The sequence below is a fragment of the Mus pahari genome, chromosome 16 (assembly GCF_900095145.1).
Source record: "Mus pahari chromosome 16, PAHARI_EIJ_v1.1, whole genome shotgun sequence".
In the NCBI taxonomy this organism is placed as follows: domain Eukaryota; kingdom Metazoa; phylum Chordata; class Mammalia; order Rodentia; family Muridae; genus Mus; species Mus pahari.
Genome location: NC_034605.1, coordinates 48,586,389 through 48,602,635, shown reverse-complemented (window position 1 = coordinate 48,602,635; position 16,247 = coordinate 48,586,389). Strand labels below are relative to the sequence as shown.

The 16,247-nt window shown below is 45.7% G+C and overlaps 1 protein-coding gene across 11 annotated transcripts in view; it reads left to right on the top strand.

Moving 5' to 3' along the window:
- Positions 1-16,247, top strand: part of Atxn1 (ataxin 1) — a 413,636-nt gene that overhangs the window by 253,049 nt on the left and 144,340 nt on the right. For 8 of the 11 annotated variants that reach the window (XM_021215426.2, XM_029547630.1, XM_029547629.1 and 5 more), the window contains one exon: positions 11,147-11,271. The exons of the other annotated variants lie outside the window; for them this stretch is intronic. The gene's annotated coding sequence lies outside the window, so the exon portion shown is untranslated. The remainder of the gene's footprint in view (positions 1-11,146; positions 11,272-16,247) is intronic. 11 annotated transcript variants of the gene reach the window in all.

Here is a 16,247-nt window from a genome sequence, read left to right as displayed (position 1 = left end):
TTTTCTTTATTTACATTTCAAATGCTATCCCGAAAGTTTCCCATACCCCTCCCCCCACCTTGAAATGGCTTTTTTATTCATGTTTCAAATGCTACAGCACATAGAACATAGCATTTTACCCTCGTGGTGACTTGTAATGGCGCTCAACCTGGGCTGTGAACATGTGTACTTACTCCTAGAGCCCCTCCCCCATGTTCCCTCCAGCACTCCCCACCATGGATATTTAGTCCAAATAAGGTGTTAGGTTTACAAGTCCGCATTCATTGAAAGGGCAAAGGCATCTCTTAGCACATTACCTGGCACGCAGGAGCCCACATCAAAGACCTCCCACCTTTGGTGTTTCAACAGGCTCCCCACCAAGTATTGTTCCTGTCACATGATGTTCACGCCTAAGCCCGTTGAGACTCTCAGTTTTGAAGCCAGAATCATGTTCTTAAGCTTCTTCCAAAGGACAAGACATTTTGAATGCTGTCTTTGTCTTGCAACATTTTACATTCTGTTGCATCAGAAAGTCATGATATTGTAGCAAGGAGACAGGTACCTCGGGTTGAAAAGAGCTCTAAGGGGCTGGGCTTGTAACTGTCTGTGGGGTGCTACAGTAGCATGGGTTTAATCCTCAGCTTTGTAGAAAACCAAGTGTGGAGGGTGCTTCATGCCCACACAGCCCATAATGTTCAGAAGTAGAGGCAAGAGGATCAAGAGCTCAAAGTCACCCCAGGCTACACTGCAAGTTACATGCTGACTTGAGTTATCTGAGACCCAAAAGCTTTCAAATGAAAACAAATGAATAAAGCTGTTCTCCAGGAGAGATGGCTCAGTGGTTAAGAGCACTGACTGCTCTTCCATAGATCCTGAGTTCAATTCACAGCAACCACATGGTGACTCACAACCATCTGTAATGAGATCTGATGCCCTCTTCTGGTGTGTCTGAAGACAGCAACAGTGTATTCACATACATAAAATAAAATTAATAAACCTAAAAAAAAAAAGAAACAATACTGTTCTCCAGGCATAAGGTGTGTGTGACTCATTGCAGCTAGAAAGGGAACTAGTAACCTAGGGGACATGAGATTACAGGGTGGTTTCCAGACTTCTAGATCAATATTCACTGTCTCCTGGGCCACAGTGCCCCCTTCTGTAGGACCCAAGCAGTACCCATGAGACCAGAACTAAGGTAAATAAACCCAAGAATAAATTGTTGGCAAGAAGCACAAGCTATCTTGTCCTAAAGGTAATCCCCTGTAGACTCATCTAATTGCCAGTCAGGTACCCTATAAGTATCCATAGAATTTTTATTTCTTATCTGCATTTTATCTTGGCCACACAGACCTATATTTCTCTGGAAGTATCATTATATTTTACACCAAACTTTGCATTGCGCCAGAAAGGAGTCACAGCCCAGATATACAATAGACACACACACACACACACACACACACACATACACACACACACCCCTACAGAGCCTGTACCACATGAAGAAAGCGTCTGCCTCATTCGTGATGAGATTCGCTAATAACAGGAAACTGTGGCATGGATTGATATGAATGAAAGTTGTTTTAAATCTTTGATCACAGGAATTTTTTTAAACATTCATTTCTCTGATTTCATGTTGTTTGGATCGATTTTTGGCTGATTTCAGTCCTGAGTGCCCCCAACACCCACCAGTTAACAGCCTATGTATCCCCAAGTGTAGCAAGTCTGGGAGGCACTTTCTAGTTGATAATCCATGCTGGTTGTCAGGATGTATGTTGGTTACATAGGGAATGCGTGGTCTGGTGTATAAACCATTATTTCTTAGGACTCACACCAACCGGTCCTTCCATGCCCTGCCTCTGCTGCTCCTTGCCTGCCTTGGTGAGCTGGTGCAGCCCCAGGGCCACCTCTCTGATCTGTTCCACATCAGCTTCCCTCCTCTGGCAGCTCTGATGGTTTCTTCTTCCTCAGAAGTCAGCTTTAATCCTTCAGTGGAAGGAGAGGCTCTTACAAAACACTTCATTCATCGACTGAGCAGTTTCCTTGCTGGCTTATGTAATGGTTTTTCTCGGGGGGGGGGCTGGGCGGAGAGGGAGAGGGAGAGGGAGAGGAGAGGAGAGGAGAGGAGAGGAGAGGAGAGGAGAGGAGAGAGAGAGAGAGAGAGAGAGAGAGAGAGAGAGAGCACTCATTTGATTACCACCGAGGAAAGGAGGTTAGAAGGTAGGACAAAGCAAAGTAAATACCATACATACAAGAAGTTAGTCAAAAGGAATTTCTGTTTAATTTGTACGTGATTTAAAAAAAAATCTCTCTTAATTTTTAAAAAGAGAGTCTTGCTACATCTCTCTGGCTGTCCTAATGCTTGCTGCATAGACCAGGCTGGCCTAGAACTCCCAGTAATCCTCCTGCTTCTGTTTCCTGAGTGCTGACATTGCACTTGTTATAACAGCATGCCCAGCTTAGTCAGCAGGGATTTATCAAGGGGTTTTGATTTACAAAAGCCTTCCAAGGGCTTGTGAGGTGGCTTAGCAGTGAAGCTCCTGTATTACAGAGGACCAGGGGTGAGTTCCTAGTGCTCAACTCAGGTTGCTCACAACCATCTGTATCTCCACTTTTTGGAGACCTGATACCCTCTTCTGGCCTCCATAAGCAACTACACTCATAGCCACATAGCACCACACAGACAGAAATATACACCCCATTTAAAATAAAACGTCATTTTAGAAAAGGGAGGCCAGGCCTCCCGGAGCTCCTGGGGACTGGACCACCAACCAAAGAAGATACGCGGAGTGACCCATGGCGCTGGCCACATATGTGGCAGAGGATGGCCTTGTTGGACATCAGTGGGAGGAGAGGCCTTTGGGCCTGAGGGGGTTTGGTGCCCCCAATGTAGGGGGATGCCAGGGCAGGAAGACAGGAGTGGGTGGATGGGTGGGTGGGTGGTGGAGCACCCTCATAGAGGCAGGGCGAGGCGGGTGGGAAAGGGGGCTTCTGAAGAGGAGAACATTTGAAATGTAAATAAAGAAAATATCCAATAAAAAAATAAGCAGTCGGGGGCTTATGAGAAGCAGACAGGAACAGACTCTTGTTCATGGATGCTTCTACAATCTGCACAGGGAGGTGTCAGCTCTTTTAGGAGAAGGCATACAGTGATGACTACCTCTGAGGAGCAGAGAATAGAATAGAATCTGCCAGAGTTCGTGTGCCAAATCATAGCACTTCTGACAAAGAAGTCACGGCCCAGGAGGACGACGGGAGGCCAAGGGGAAAGGCTAGCCAGGGGCTTGGCAGGAAGGGCTGTCTTGCATTCTGAGGTATGGGATAGCGGTGGACTCTCAGACAGGAAGTCTGTGGTTCCGTGTGGCTGGACTGTTAGCTGTTGCTCAGCAGCAGAGCCATGTTGCGCATGGGCAAGCCTCTGGCCTCTGGGTCCTATCTCTAGCACCACCAGGAAAACAGAACAAGCAAGCAAACAAAAACACCGGAGCAGACAAGTAGAAAATGAAATTGAACAAGCCATTTTGGGAAAGTCCTAAACACAATGGGTAGGATGGATCAACTGGTAAAGGACCTTGCCAGCAAGCCCGATGTCCCGAGTTTCATTCCTGGGACCCACCTGCTAGAAGAAATGACACCTGAGAGCTCTCCTCTGACCCCCACAAATTCTATGGTACCTGTGTATTCGCAGGCACATACGAAATAAATCATTTTAAAGTCCTTAGATATCAGATAAGGAATTTGGGCTGATCTTGACGGCTGGAATTCTACTGTTAGAGACTGAGGCAGGGGGGTTGCTGTGGTATAAATTTTTGAGGTCAAAATGGGGCACAGTGTGGGAATCTCTTAAACTGTGCCCCTTAATAAAGGGGTTTTGGAAGATTTCCAGTAGCTGTAGGGATTAATGAAGGCGTGGCATGTGACAAGAAGAAGCCACATTATGTAATGGCTACTTCAGATCCTTTGAAACTAGGAGGGTAACTCAGTTTTGTCTAGAGACTGCCAAAGGCATGCAGAGCAATGTGAACTGCTACCAGGAGCAGAGTCAGGACTAGTGTGGGGCTGTGGGAATGGAGTGGGCGTGGTTAGGAGTTGACAGCCAACAGACCTTGGGAGAAAGGGAAGCCAGCGGTGCCATTGGAACTGATCAGAAACTTCATAGGAACTGGTTTGGGCAGAGGAGGTGGGAAGTTTTGAAGCAAAGCTGATTGGCACCATACATGTCCAGTAGCTAGGGAGAGATGGATTTGAATAAGTATGGTCCCCACTGGCTCATATATTTGAATGCTTGGTCACCAGGGAGTGGCACTATTTGGAAGGATTAGGAGGTGTGGCCTTGTTGGAAGAAGTATGTCACTGAGAATGGGCTTTGAAATTCAAACGTCCACCTCTCTCTCTCTCTCTCTCTCTCTCTCTCTCTCTCTCTCTCTCTCTCTCTCTCTCTTGCTCTCTCTGCCTATGGATCAACAAATAGATCTCAGCTACAGCTACAGCACCTTCCACCTGCAAGCCACGATGCACCCTACCACGATGTTAATGGACTAATGGAAAATATAAGCCAGCCCCCAATTAAATGTTTTCTTTTGTATGAGTTGCCTTGGTCATGGCATCTCTTCACAGCCATGGAACAATGATAAAGGCACTGGGGTGGGGAATATGGCTCAGAATAAAAATAAACTGCAGGAGGGGACTCAAGGAGCTGTATGGCATGGTGGTACATCCCTCGGTCCTAACGCTCATGAGGCGGAGGCAGGAGAGTTATTGTGAGTTTTAGGCCAAACTAGGCTATTTCTGAAGACCAGACCATCAGTGCTACATAGTAAGGTGCTGTCTTTAAAGAAGCAAAACAAAACTCCAGTGTAACGCTGTCTCGGAGAAATGAAAAGTATTAGTTTATTTGGGTTGAAGTAGAAAAATAAAAGATGAAGTACTCACTAGACATGGTGGTATATTCCTGTAATCCCAGTATTTAGAAGGTGGAGGCAGGAAGGTCAGAAGTTCAAGACCACACTAGGCTACTTAAGACATTGACTCATTTAAAACACACACACACACACACACACACACACACACACATATAAAGCAAAAAATACTTCAAAGTGATTCATGACAAATCCGAATTCATTGTAACACATGTATTAATTTCTGCTACTGTACAGAATTTGCTCAAAGGACAGTGATTTACAACCTGTTTCTTAGGTACCCATTTCTGTCTTTTACTCATCCATCGCTTCCTTCGCTCCTATATTCCTATTTTCTCGAGACTGACATCTCATTGTTACCTGAGGTACTTTCCCACCCGAAGCCCAGGGCCTTTCCAGAGCTCACATGGTTATTTGTAGACATTACTTCCTTGCGGTTGTTCATTCCGGACCCCTGTTGCATTGCTGACTGTGCAGTGGTTGCTACTCTGAGCTTCCTCTGCTCTCCTTTCCTATCACATAGCTTGCCCCCTGCTAACATTTGCTTCCTCTGTTGAGCTCTGTCCCTTTGAAAGGTCTACTCAATCAGCTCTGGCAATCCATATGTAATCCCTGTAGTCTAAGCATAGTGGTTTGGGGTCTGAATTAGATGTAAAATGCCTTCACAGCATCTGGATGTGGAGAAATGTTCCCTTGAGTTACTTCGAGGAAATGCGTAGGTACATCAGGGACAGGCCAGTTGTGGGGACCAGCAGAGGACCACGTGTGTCATCCTATAACTTAAAGGTCTGGGAATAAATCTAAATTGAGAGATGGAAGATGGGTATGGGGTATAGGGAGAGGGAGAGGTGGAATAGAGGGTGGGAGTGTGGGGAGGGTGGAGATGCGAGCGTCTCAAACAACTAAAAGATTGAGTGAAATTCTAGTGACCTGAACTGGGTATTAGGACAGAAACTAGTTAGGATAATGACAAGAGAAAGGTCTCTGCATTTGGAAGGTAGGTGCCACGGTGACCTTTAAGTGAGAAAAACAGTTTACAAAAATCATGGTGGAAATCCAAATCCCGGGCTTTAAGATATTGGAGTTGAAATGCCGACCTGAGATTTGTACTACATTTTTAACCTGTCCCTTTGTTAATCAGATAAAGGGGCCAGCCTTTTGGAAACTTTACAGGACACTGTAGATGTCTTTCAGGAAATATAAAGGACAACATGCTTATAGGCTGGGGAAAAGTGTCTATAGTTAAGAAAGAAATAAAGGGGATGAAGGATAGAGTTGACCTCGGGAAGGTCTGGAGATACCATAATAGATTAATATATTATATAGTGTATGGGTTTCTTTGTTTGTTTTGGTAATTTGGCATCACTTTGGACTGTGTTATTATCATTTCTTCCAATATACCTATCTTAGAATGAATAAGGGTCACCCACTTCCATCTGGCTGGAAGGATGCCCCTGTAGAGGAGTGGTTCTCTAGGTATGAACCCCAGAACAGTAGTGTCAATCTCTTCTGGGGACTGCAGATTCTCTAGCCCACACCCAAGCTTTCTCAATGAGCAGTTCTAGGGGTAGCTTCTATCTGAGTCTGGGGTGAGTTCCAGTTTGAGATCTCTCCCTTCCGAGAGCTCCATGTCTACTCCACATGGGATAAGGGTCTCAACAGCAGAAGTTTTAGTAAAATGCTGTGAGAATTAAGGGTCTAGATAGTTGGAGTGAGTGTGTGAATAGTTGAGAGGGATCTAGCAGCCTTCCAGAGGCCATTAATGAGCAAAAAAGGGGATGGGTTCAAAGACCAGGAAAGAGAAGACCAATTGTAACTCTTCTCAGTTCTGTGGGAAACTTTCATTAGAATGGGAAGTGATGGACCTCCAAGTAAGTCCTTGAACAGCAAAGAAAGGAGACAGAGCTGGGGACCTGAGGGGCTGGCTCATTCAGTAAAGTATCTGCCTTGCGAGAATGAGGACCCACAATTCAACCTCCAGTGTCTACTCTTTCAAAAAGCTAAGTATGCCAGGCATATGGTACACATTTTTAATCCCAGTACTGGGGAGGGAGAAGCATATGAAATCTCTGTGAATTCGGGACCAGTGTTATCTACATAGCAAGTTCTAGGTCAGCCAGGGCCACACTGTGAGACCCTATTTTAAAGGGGAAAAAAAAATGAGCTATTAATGCCAGCACTGGTATTACTAAAACAGGTGACTAGATGGTTATCCAGGCGAGCCTACTCGCTGAGTCTCAGGCCAGTGAGAAACCGTACTAAAAATGATACCCCAAAAGTTGTCCTCTGGCTTCTACACACATGCACACATTAAAGTGTACCTCTACATAGAAAAAGGAGGGGAACACCCTCTTCAGAAAAGAGATTAAACTGTAGCTACAAAGGAGTAAGCCCTTTGCAGGTAAGGGTTAAGTTCTTCCAGATCAGGCTTGGGCCTTGGGTCGGTTCTTTTCCATTCAAAGCTCTTCCCACTTAGATGCTATTAGGAGCTTGCACAAGAAGGCCACGGCAAGGTCTCAGTCCTCAGGAAGCTTATAAAGTCTCTGAGCCTCAAGACTTCGATAAATCCAACGGAGGATAAAAAGACAATATAGCAGAGTGCTGACTCGAAAATGACCTTGGGTCAAAATGTGCAGCCGGGACTGTAAGTGCTTTGGGCAGTCAAGGGAAGGAGAAGCTGGCATGGTGTCTCCCGTTGTCCTGTGAATGGAGGAATGAGATTGTCAGCCTGGCATGTGTCCCCGGGTCTGATGGCAAAGACACTGGGCAACCAGGCTGCACGGAGTCTTGGCTTTTGCATTCTCTCTTCTCTCTGGGTTTTCTAAGGCTTGTTTGTCATAATCGTTATCATGAGGACTATTCCAAGACCTGCAAGTGGAATGGTATTGATAATTTGTGTATGTGTGTGTGTGTGTGTGTGTGTGTGTGTGTGAGAGAGAGAGAGAGAGAGAGAGAGAGAGAGAGAGAGAGAGAGAGAGAAACTAGCAGGGGGATGAAGTCATACTTTATTCTGGATATCTTAAATGGGAAGAGACTCAGAGCTCAGCTGGCCATCTTTGTTTCAGACTGACTCCATTTGGATAGAGGACAGGAGTGGGGCCTGCCTGCGGATATCATCAGTTTAGAGACTACAAAACACTGATGCTTTTTTTCCCCTTAATGGACGAATTAAGTTGAGCCAGATCTGGGAGCAGGGAAATGGTGGAGATGAACAGAGCTTTTCCGTTGCTTGCTTCTGGGCATGCTCCCTCCTCGATAGGGTGGGTAAACCGAGTCCAATTTGCAAGTCAGGAAGAAAGCAGTAGTACTATTGAAGTTGGAGATAAATGCCTTTTATAAAAAGTTACACAAGCCAGTGTGAGTGTGTGTGTGTGTGTGTAATCAAGGGGAAGCCAGAAATTTGAAACTTAAAGAAAGGTACCAAGTTTTTGTTTTTGATTTTTGTCAACTACCCCTACACACACACACACACACACACACACACACACACACACACACCACATACGGGGAGGGGAAGAGGGAGAGGGAGGAAGAGAGAGATTTGCATGTAACAACTGGTTTGGACACTTTATATGATTTTTTTCATTCTTGTCGTTTTCTTTGGGTTTGGCTTTATTTCTGAGACAGGGCCTCCCTTTATAGGCCCAGTCTTACCTGCAATTCTAGCACCTATTACGTAGCTCGGGCTGTCCTGGAACTCATGATCCGCCTACCATCAGCCTCCCAAGTTCAGGGATTACAGGCATATGCCATTGTGCAGGTTTTAGCCCCCTTCTCGAGTGGATTTTCGTCAGCTCTGGCCAGCCTGTGATAAGATTCTACTAGGTTGGGCTAACCTTTGGTACTTCAGGGAACCGAGACCTCCTTGCCTGTCACACGGAGTATGGTACTTCCGTGGAATAACTCTTCCTGGCAGATGTACCCAGTGCTTATTAACTCAGGGAAGAGTTGCCTCCTCCGAGGTCACTGAAGGTAGCCGATGAAGAAATAAGTAACAAAGGACTCCGTCAAACCAGTAACAGAAGTGAATGCAGCTCTAGAGGAGGCTCTCTGATGCTTAGCCTGTTTCCTTTGGCTGAAACCTGAGGCCTGTTTCTAGGCCAGGGCTCTGCCACTGAGCTGCACCTCCAGGCTCGCCTGTGCTAAGCTCCACCTTTTACTTTTCTGCAAGCCTTCCCTGGCCCCACACTCCTCATCACAGTGTCCATTGCCCCTTCCTGGTGCTTGCCTGGGTTTTCTAATATACATCTTTAAAATCACAGCTGGTACAGTTCCCTGAGGCTGTATCCCTTGGTCACTGTTCTGGCCCTGGCTGAGTGGAGTGGCATTAAAGTGAAGTTCTGTTCTCTGAATGTGCTAATTAATAAGAAAGCGTTCCATAAGCTGGATCCACTATAAAAGCCACGATTAATTACAGGAGAACAGACACCTTCTTCCTCCTTTCTGAACTAATTTTGTCTCTCCCTTTTAAAAAATGTATTTTGAGTTCTGCTAATCAGTGTTACCAATTCCAAATCTAAGATGTGTTATTATTTCACTCTTCTTCTTCTCCTTCTCCTTCTCTTTTTCCTCTCCTTCTCCTTCTCCTCCTCCTTCTCTTCTTCCTCCTCCTCCTCTTTCCTCCTCCTCTTTTCTTCTTCTTCCTCTTCCTCCTCCTCCTTCTCCTCCTCCTCCTCTTCTTCCTTCTCCTCCTCCTGCTCCATCTCCTCCTTCTCCATCATTATCATGCATCATCATTGCTTTTTATTATTATTATTTGAGAGAGCCACTTTGTTTTTTTCCTCTTGAAAGTCACTCTTCCTACATCCACAATGCTAAAACTACAAGTCCCAAGATGTTCAACTTGTGCTCATGACATTGGAAGAAAAAAAAAAAACCCTGACTGGAGCTGGCAACCCTATGCCTTCATTGTCCCCCAAGCCACTGGTGCTCATTCATTCATCTCCCTCTGCTGTCGCTCCTCCCAGAGCAGAAGTCAAAATGGTTTGATAGTACTGGTCTGGAAGCGGTTGTTCCTGTGGGCCTGCCAGAAAGAAGGGAAAAACAAGAAATCCAGATGGAAAGCATTCTCTACTAGGCTGTGAGCAGGTCTTTGCCTTAAAGCCACCAGCCAGCTGGATTCAGTCGTTTTCTCAGGAAAAGCCTCCTTGTACCACCTTTGTGTATGTGAGTGTTACAGTCACTGGGGAGACAACATGGCAGGGAGGCAAGTGGAGATTTTCACAGCCCTTCAGACACTGGCACAAGAAACACCATGGATCTGCAATTGAAGACAGCCCTTTGCTTGTGGTCCAAATCACTATGCTCCTGCCTGGCTCTGTAGTGTGGCTTGTGTCCTTTCCAGCTTTAGCTTCCTTCCTTCCTTCCTTCTCCTGCCTTTATGTTCTTAAATTTCTCCTGGAGATTCCAAGAATCTCCGGTTCTGTACTTCCCTCCTGTACCACAGCAGCATGGGGGTTGTGTCGATGTTTGAGTGCCCCAGGGAGAGCCTGATGCTTGGTCCTCAGCCAAAGCTAGGTTTTACCCTCTGGCTCAGAGCGCTCAGGAGCAGGCTGTGACCAATAATAACACCTTCTGTTGACATAGAGTCTGTCTTCTGGGGAACTTCGAGTGCTTCTCAAGAGCTCTTATTGATCTTCCCAGTCTCACTGGGAGGTATGAAAATGGCCAAAGATTGTAGTCTTTGCTTCCTTTTCCAGAGAGTTAAGTCAAGGGACTTATTTGGGGATCTTTTTTGTTTTTTCAGGGCTGAGGATGATGTCCAGGAACTCAGGGATGCTACGAAAGTGCTATACATCTGATCTATACCTCTAGCATTGTTTTTCCTCTCTCTCTGACTCCCCTCCTCCCTCTCCTTGCTGGTTTTGGCGTTTTTGAGACAGGGTCTGCCTTAGCTCTCCCACTTCTAGCTCCCTAGTACTAGGATAACAGGTCTCTAGCAAATAGTGAGTGGCTTCTTTTGAGCAAGTTTGTATCTCACCTGGGATTAGGTTCGAAGTTTCCTTGAATTGGCTTCAACCTCATGGGAGAGGGGGAAAAGTAAGAAAAACAAAAGAGGTTGGTGATGTCACATAGTAAATTAAACAAACAAACAAAATATAGCACACTAACTAACTAACTAAAACGGGTCCTGGTAAATGGTCTTTGCCAAAGTATGACTTTGGTTGACCAGATGTCCGGACTGTTGAATGGTGTGATTGGATGGATGTATTTACCAAATTTCCTTTCTTTCTGGGTTGTTCTCATGCCAGGTTTTTCTAACCTCTCTGCGAAAGAAAGAAAGACACCACCAGAACCTGGGCGACCCAGCTGCTGAGGGAAGTTTCCATGGTGAAGTCTCAGGGAGGCTTCCTGGGAGCAGAGCATAGTGAATGCTGTAAGTGAACCAACTGTCTGCGGACTTGCCTTGTAAAGATCGGTGAGCCCAGTGGAAGGGGATGCTAGTGTGAGCCCTGGGTTTTGCCCAGTGTGAAGGGTTGTCATTGTGAGCCCTGGATGATCACTCAGTTTTCAGATCTCTTGTTTTCAGAAGAGGTTCTATGTTATTAACTACACACGTGCTTTCCCCTAGCTGCTATGGAGCAGAGCTGATAGTCTGCTTGTACACCAAAAGTGAATTACAGGGTTCTATACTCTTGTGACTGGCATAGTCAGTGGTATCAAATGTATAGGGCACTGTTGGCCATGTTCCTCTAGGATAATGAATGAGATGAGGATTAAAGGCCCAGATTTCCATGTGTAACTAATATTATTATATGTCTTGGGTTTCTTTCGCTTAACCAGAATGGTTGTTGCTGCTGCTGATTTGGTTTCAGGTTTTTGTTGTTGTTGCTTGGTTGATTAATTTGGTTTTTGTTTCTGTTGTTCTGGTTTGGGGTTTTGTTTGTTTGTTTGTTTTTAACCTTTAAAATGTCAGGCCTGTATGGAAGAATGGTTATTTAGGGTTTTTCCTCTGTTTTAGAATTGGCTAATTTTTTTTATCAGGATGATTGTCTGTGATGTTGGGATTAGTAAACTGTACTTCATGTCAGCTGAAGCCACTTGACAAGTTTCAGTCTCTGGTAGTTGATAAAGTGGCCCACTCAGAGCTTCGAGGAGCTTATTTGCTGTGAAAATTGAAATGGGTTTGCCTAGATCTGCCATTTGAATGTCTCTCTCTCTCTCTCTCTCTCTCTCTCTCTCACACACACACACACACACACACACACACACACACACACATACATTCTACAAAATCTAGGAGAGTGTAGGAAAGAATATAACCACAGGAAAGTCCTGGATGGCCAGTTGATACCTCTGAGAGAAAAAGTAATAATATCTTAACCTTTTAGAATATAAAGAGCCAACTTCAATTAGAATCTGGGTGTGTGGTGTACATGTAACTGGACATTTTATAACATATATATTATAAGTGTTGAACTTTCTAGGTCTTTTTTTAAAAGATTTATTTATTTATTATATGTAANTACACTGTAGCTGTCTTCAGATACTCCAGAAGAGGGAGTCAGATCTTGTTATGGATGGTTATGAGCCACCATGTGGTTGCTGGGATTTGAACTCTGGACCTTTGGAAGAGCAATCGGGTGCTCTTACCCACTGAGCCATCTCACCAGCCCGGTCTTTTTTTTTTTAAATCATACTTATTGCGTATGTGTGTTGGGGAAGAGGTTGAATGTGGGAGTCAGGGAATAGCTTGTGATTAAGTTCTTATTCAGTGAAGTTGAAGTGGTCAGGCTTGGTAGCCTGTGCCTTACCCACTGAATTTCTTGGTGACTCAGCCATAATTACTCTTCAGTCTTTTATCACTTACTCTTTATGATTGCCTAAAAGATTTCATAAAGTTTAGATAGATACACCAAATATCAGAGAGGAAAAAAGGGTATTGATGTCAAAAGAATTCTCGAAAACATCTTGTGAAACATATCGAGATATTTACCCCCATTTCCTAGTGGTTTAATAGCATTGCCAAAATTAACTCGTTCAGTTTAAAACTTCCTGCAACCAGAGAGACGGCTCAGAGGTTTGAGGGCACATGTTGGTCTTCCGGAGGCCCAGAGTTCAGTTCCCAGCACCCACATCAGAGAAACACACTACTCTATGTGATTACAGTCCAAGGAGATTCAGTGCCCTCTACTGGCCTCCATGGGCAACTGCACCTATGGAACACACATTTTTAAAAATTTAAATCTTTAAATTCAATACTTTCCTGCCCCTCATTGTAGCTGATGGAAGGCACTGCTGTTTTAGCGTGTTCTCACTGGTGGATGTGCTCCTGTGGGTTCTAGAAGCTTGTGACTTGCCCTCGCACCCATGGCCATTAGCCTCTGTTCTTAGTCATACTGTTAAGGTCAAATGTATCGATGGCCCTAGGCAGGTCACCACCCCCATCACCACCAAAGAAAGTGTCAGTATATAAATCTGTGGGTTGCTATGTGGTTCTTATTCGTTAAGCAACGGACATGTTGGTTTAGGACTGCACTGTGGGGGACAATTGCGTAAGTTATCTTCTCATAAAAGTTTTCGTCACGCTCACGGACAACTCTGGGGCCCTGTTGGGTTTCAGGGTTAGGACATTTCACTGCAAACACTGCTGGGCAGGTCGCTTGCTGGCATCATGATGTTTTCTAAGTTGCCGTTTTCCTGGGAAGCATGAGTCTTACAGAAATTCACTCTCGGGCCTAACTTAAGGTTAAATGAGAAGAGTTACTTTGGTCCAGGCCGGCTTTGTGACTGTCACAGTCGGTTTCCCTTTTTCACTGTTGCTCAGAAGGGCTTATAGCAGACCCCAGGCATTATGTGGAGTTCTCAAAGGTCCTGAAGAGTAAATTCAGAGATGCCACATGGCCAACTCTAAGGCACTTGAAGAATCCCTCTGTAAACAGAGTGAGCAGAGCAGAAGAAAATGTGAAACTCCAGTGGCCTCCTCAGGCGTGCATCGAGAACTTTCTTTTCACTGCTTGAACCGCTTGAACCTTGCTCCACCCTTCTTCTAACTCTCGGTTTCTATTTTCATGCCCTGAGAGCCTTGAGTCCCGTGCCTCGGAAGGGCGTGACAAACGGGGATCGACAAGGAATGTGTATTTGCACGCAGTCGGGTATGAGTGTGGGCGTTGTCAGGTGTGACCAGTGATCACAGCATCGTCGGCCAAGCGGCCTGGCCTCGTCAGCTCCTGCCGATGGACACCTCAGCCTGATTACTCAGGCCTGTCTCATTAGCAGCCGCTCCCTTCTGTCACACGCTTCCTAACAGTCGGCCTTTACCCACAGAAGTGTGTGTTGTGTCTCCACCTAGGTGTGTGTTGTGTCTCCACCTAGGTGTGTGTTGTGTTTCCACCTAGGTGTGTTGTGTCTCCACCTAGGTGTGTGTTGTGTCTCCACCTAGGTGTGTGTTGTGTCTCCACCTAGGTGTGTGTTGTGTCTCCACCTAGCTCTCAGAGAGCAGAGAGGGTTCAAGCCTTGCACAGGAAGGGGAAGGCGCTGAAAGCTGAAGGAGGAGTCAGGAGACCTGAGTTTTGTGGTCGAGGTGGCAAGTGGCCATGTGACCTGGCTCTCAGCAACACCCCCCCCCCCCCGTGGGTGACACATTTCAAGATGGACAACAAGAGAAATGGAAGTCAGTAACCTTTTGTGCCCAGTGTCACCGAGACGCTGCTCTGCTGCGAAGCAGATCTGCGGACCCTCCTTTTCCCTCCTTAACTCCTTAAAAACCAATGATTTGCTACAACCTAGGTTTCAGGTGCTTTTGGCTTAATGCACTGAATGTAGTCTTTCAATGTCAAGACGGCTTAGCACAGCAGTTCTCAACCTGTGGGTCCCGACCCCCCTCGGGGTTCAACCAACCCTTTCACTGGAGTCGCCGAAGACCATTAGAAAGCAGAGATATTTACATTATGATTCATGACAGTAGCAAAATTACAGTCGTGAAGTATCAATGAAAATAATTTTATGACTGGAGGTCACCACAACCTGAGGAACCACCTTAGTAAGGTTGAGAGCCACTGGCTTAGCAGCTAAAGGTGCTCACAGCAATTCTAACAACATATATTCAATCCCCCAGCCCCCACGTGATCGAAGGAGAGACCCAACTCCTTCAGATTGTCCTCTGATCTCCCTATACTTCGACAGGGTGTGCGTATGCCCAGATATATTCGTATATACGCAAAAGTGAGTAGATCTAATAATGTTTAAGATGTTCTTATTTTTTATTTGTACGTATGTATGCATACGTGAGTGAGAGTACTCTCAGCGGCCAGAAGAGGGTATCGGATTCCCCACAGCAGGAATTACAGGCTAATAAAAGCTAGACAATGTGGGGGGCTGACAGCTAGCCCATGCAGGTCCTCCTGTCTCTGTGCTTTGAGGTTACATGTGTCTCATGGCCATGGTTGGTTTTTTTGTGTAAGTGTTGTGGAGTCACAGTCTTATCCACTGACCCCACGGCAGTGTAGGAGTAGATGCTAAATGTCTATGATATGTGTGATATTGCTGTGGGTAGGGAAAGCATTTAAGGCCATCATATTATAGTGTAACTGTTAGTGAGCCTTGGCGGGGGGGTGGGGGGTGGGGGGATGCCCAGGTACTTAAAAAGCAAAATTCTACCCCATGCCTTTCCTCCTCTTTTCCAACTGAGTGGTTTGTGGTTTCTTGTCCGTGAATAGCCTACACGTGACTGTCTACAGATGGCAATCTTTTTATCTCTTACAGCCCTGTCATTTCATTGACATCTGCGTTCCCTTTTATTCCTGGTGTGGAGCTGGGCCGGAAGTACTGCATGATACCAGAAGTTAGCTAAGCACAAGGTTACGGGGAGAGTTCCCCCTCTGGCATACCACTTAGAGGAAAGAAATGGTGGGTTACTTCAGATGAGGCCCAGCTTCTGCCCTGTGGTGTTGGGGAGGAGAGAGAGCTACCAGAAGCCAGTTTAGGAAGGCCACAACATTCTGCCCTGCTTCTGAGGTTGATGGGAATGAAGGTGCCCCGAAGCTTGGGTGTTTTTCCAGCCTGTTATCAGAATAACTGCTTAGAATACCACTTAGAGCGCACCTAGGAAGAAGCAGGCAAAAACCAAACAGTGCTCTGCCTGTTCAAACAGCACAGAGACAAGGGGTGTGAATTCTGGTCTAGGAGTAAGAGAACCGCATGTGCACATTCTTCTGTGAACACTCGAGTGGTTTCCCGATGTGTCTGTCAGGTCGGAGTTTTTAGGTTTGCATCTGCGATACCGATCTCTAGATGGTCATACAAACATTCTGAAATAGGTAAGAGGGTCTGAGAGAGGACATTTTATTATCAGCTGTGTGTGTGTGTGAGTGTGTGTGTGTATGTGTGTGTATGTGTGTGTGTGTGTGTGTG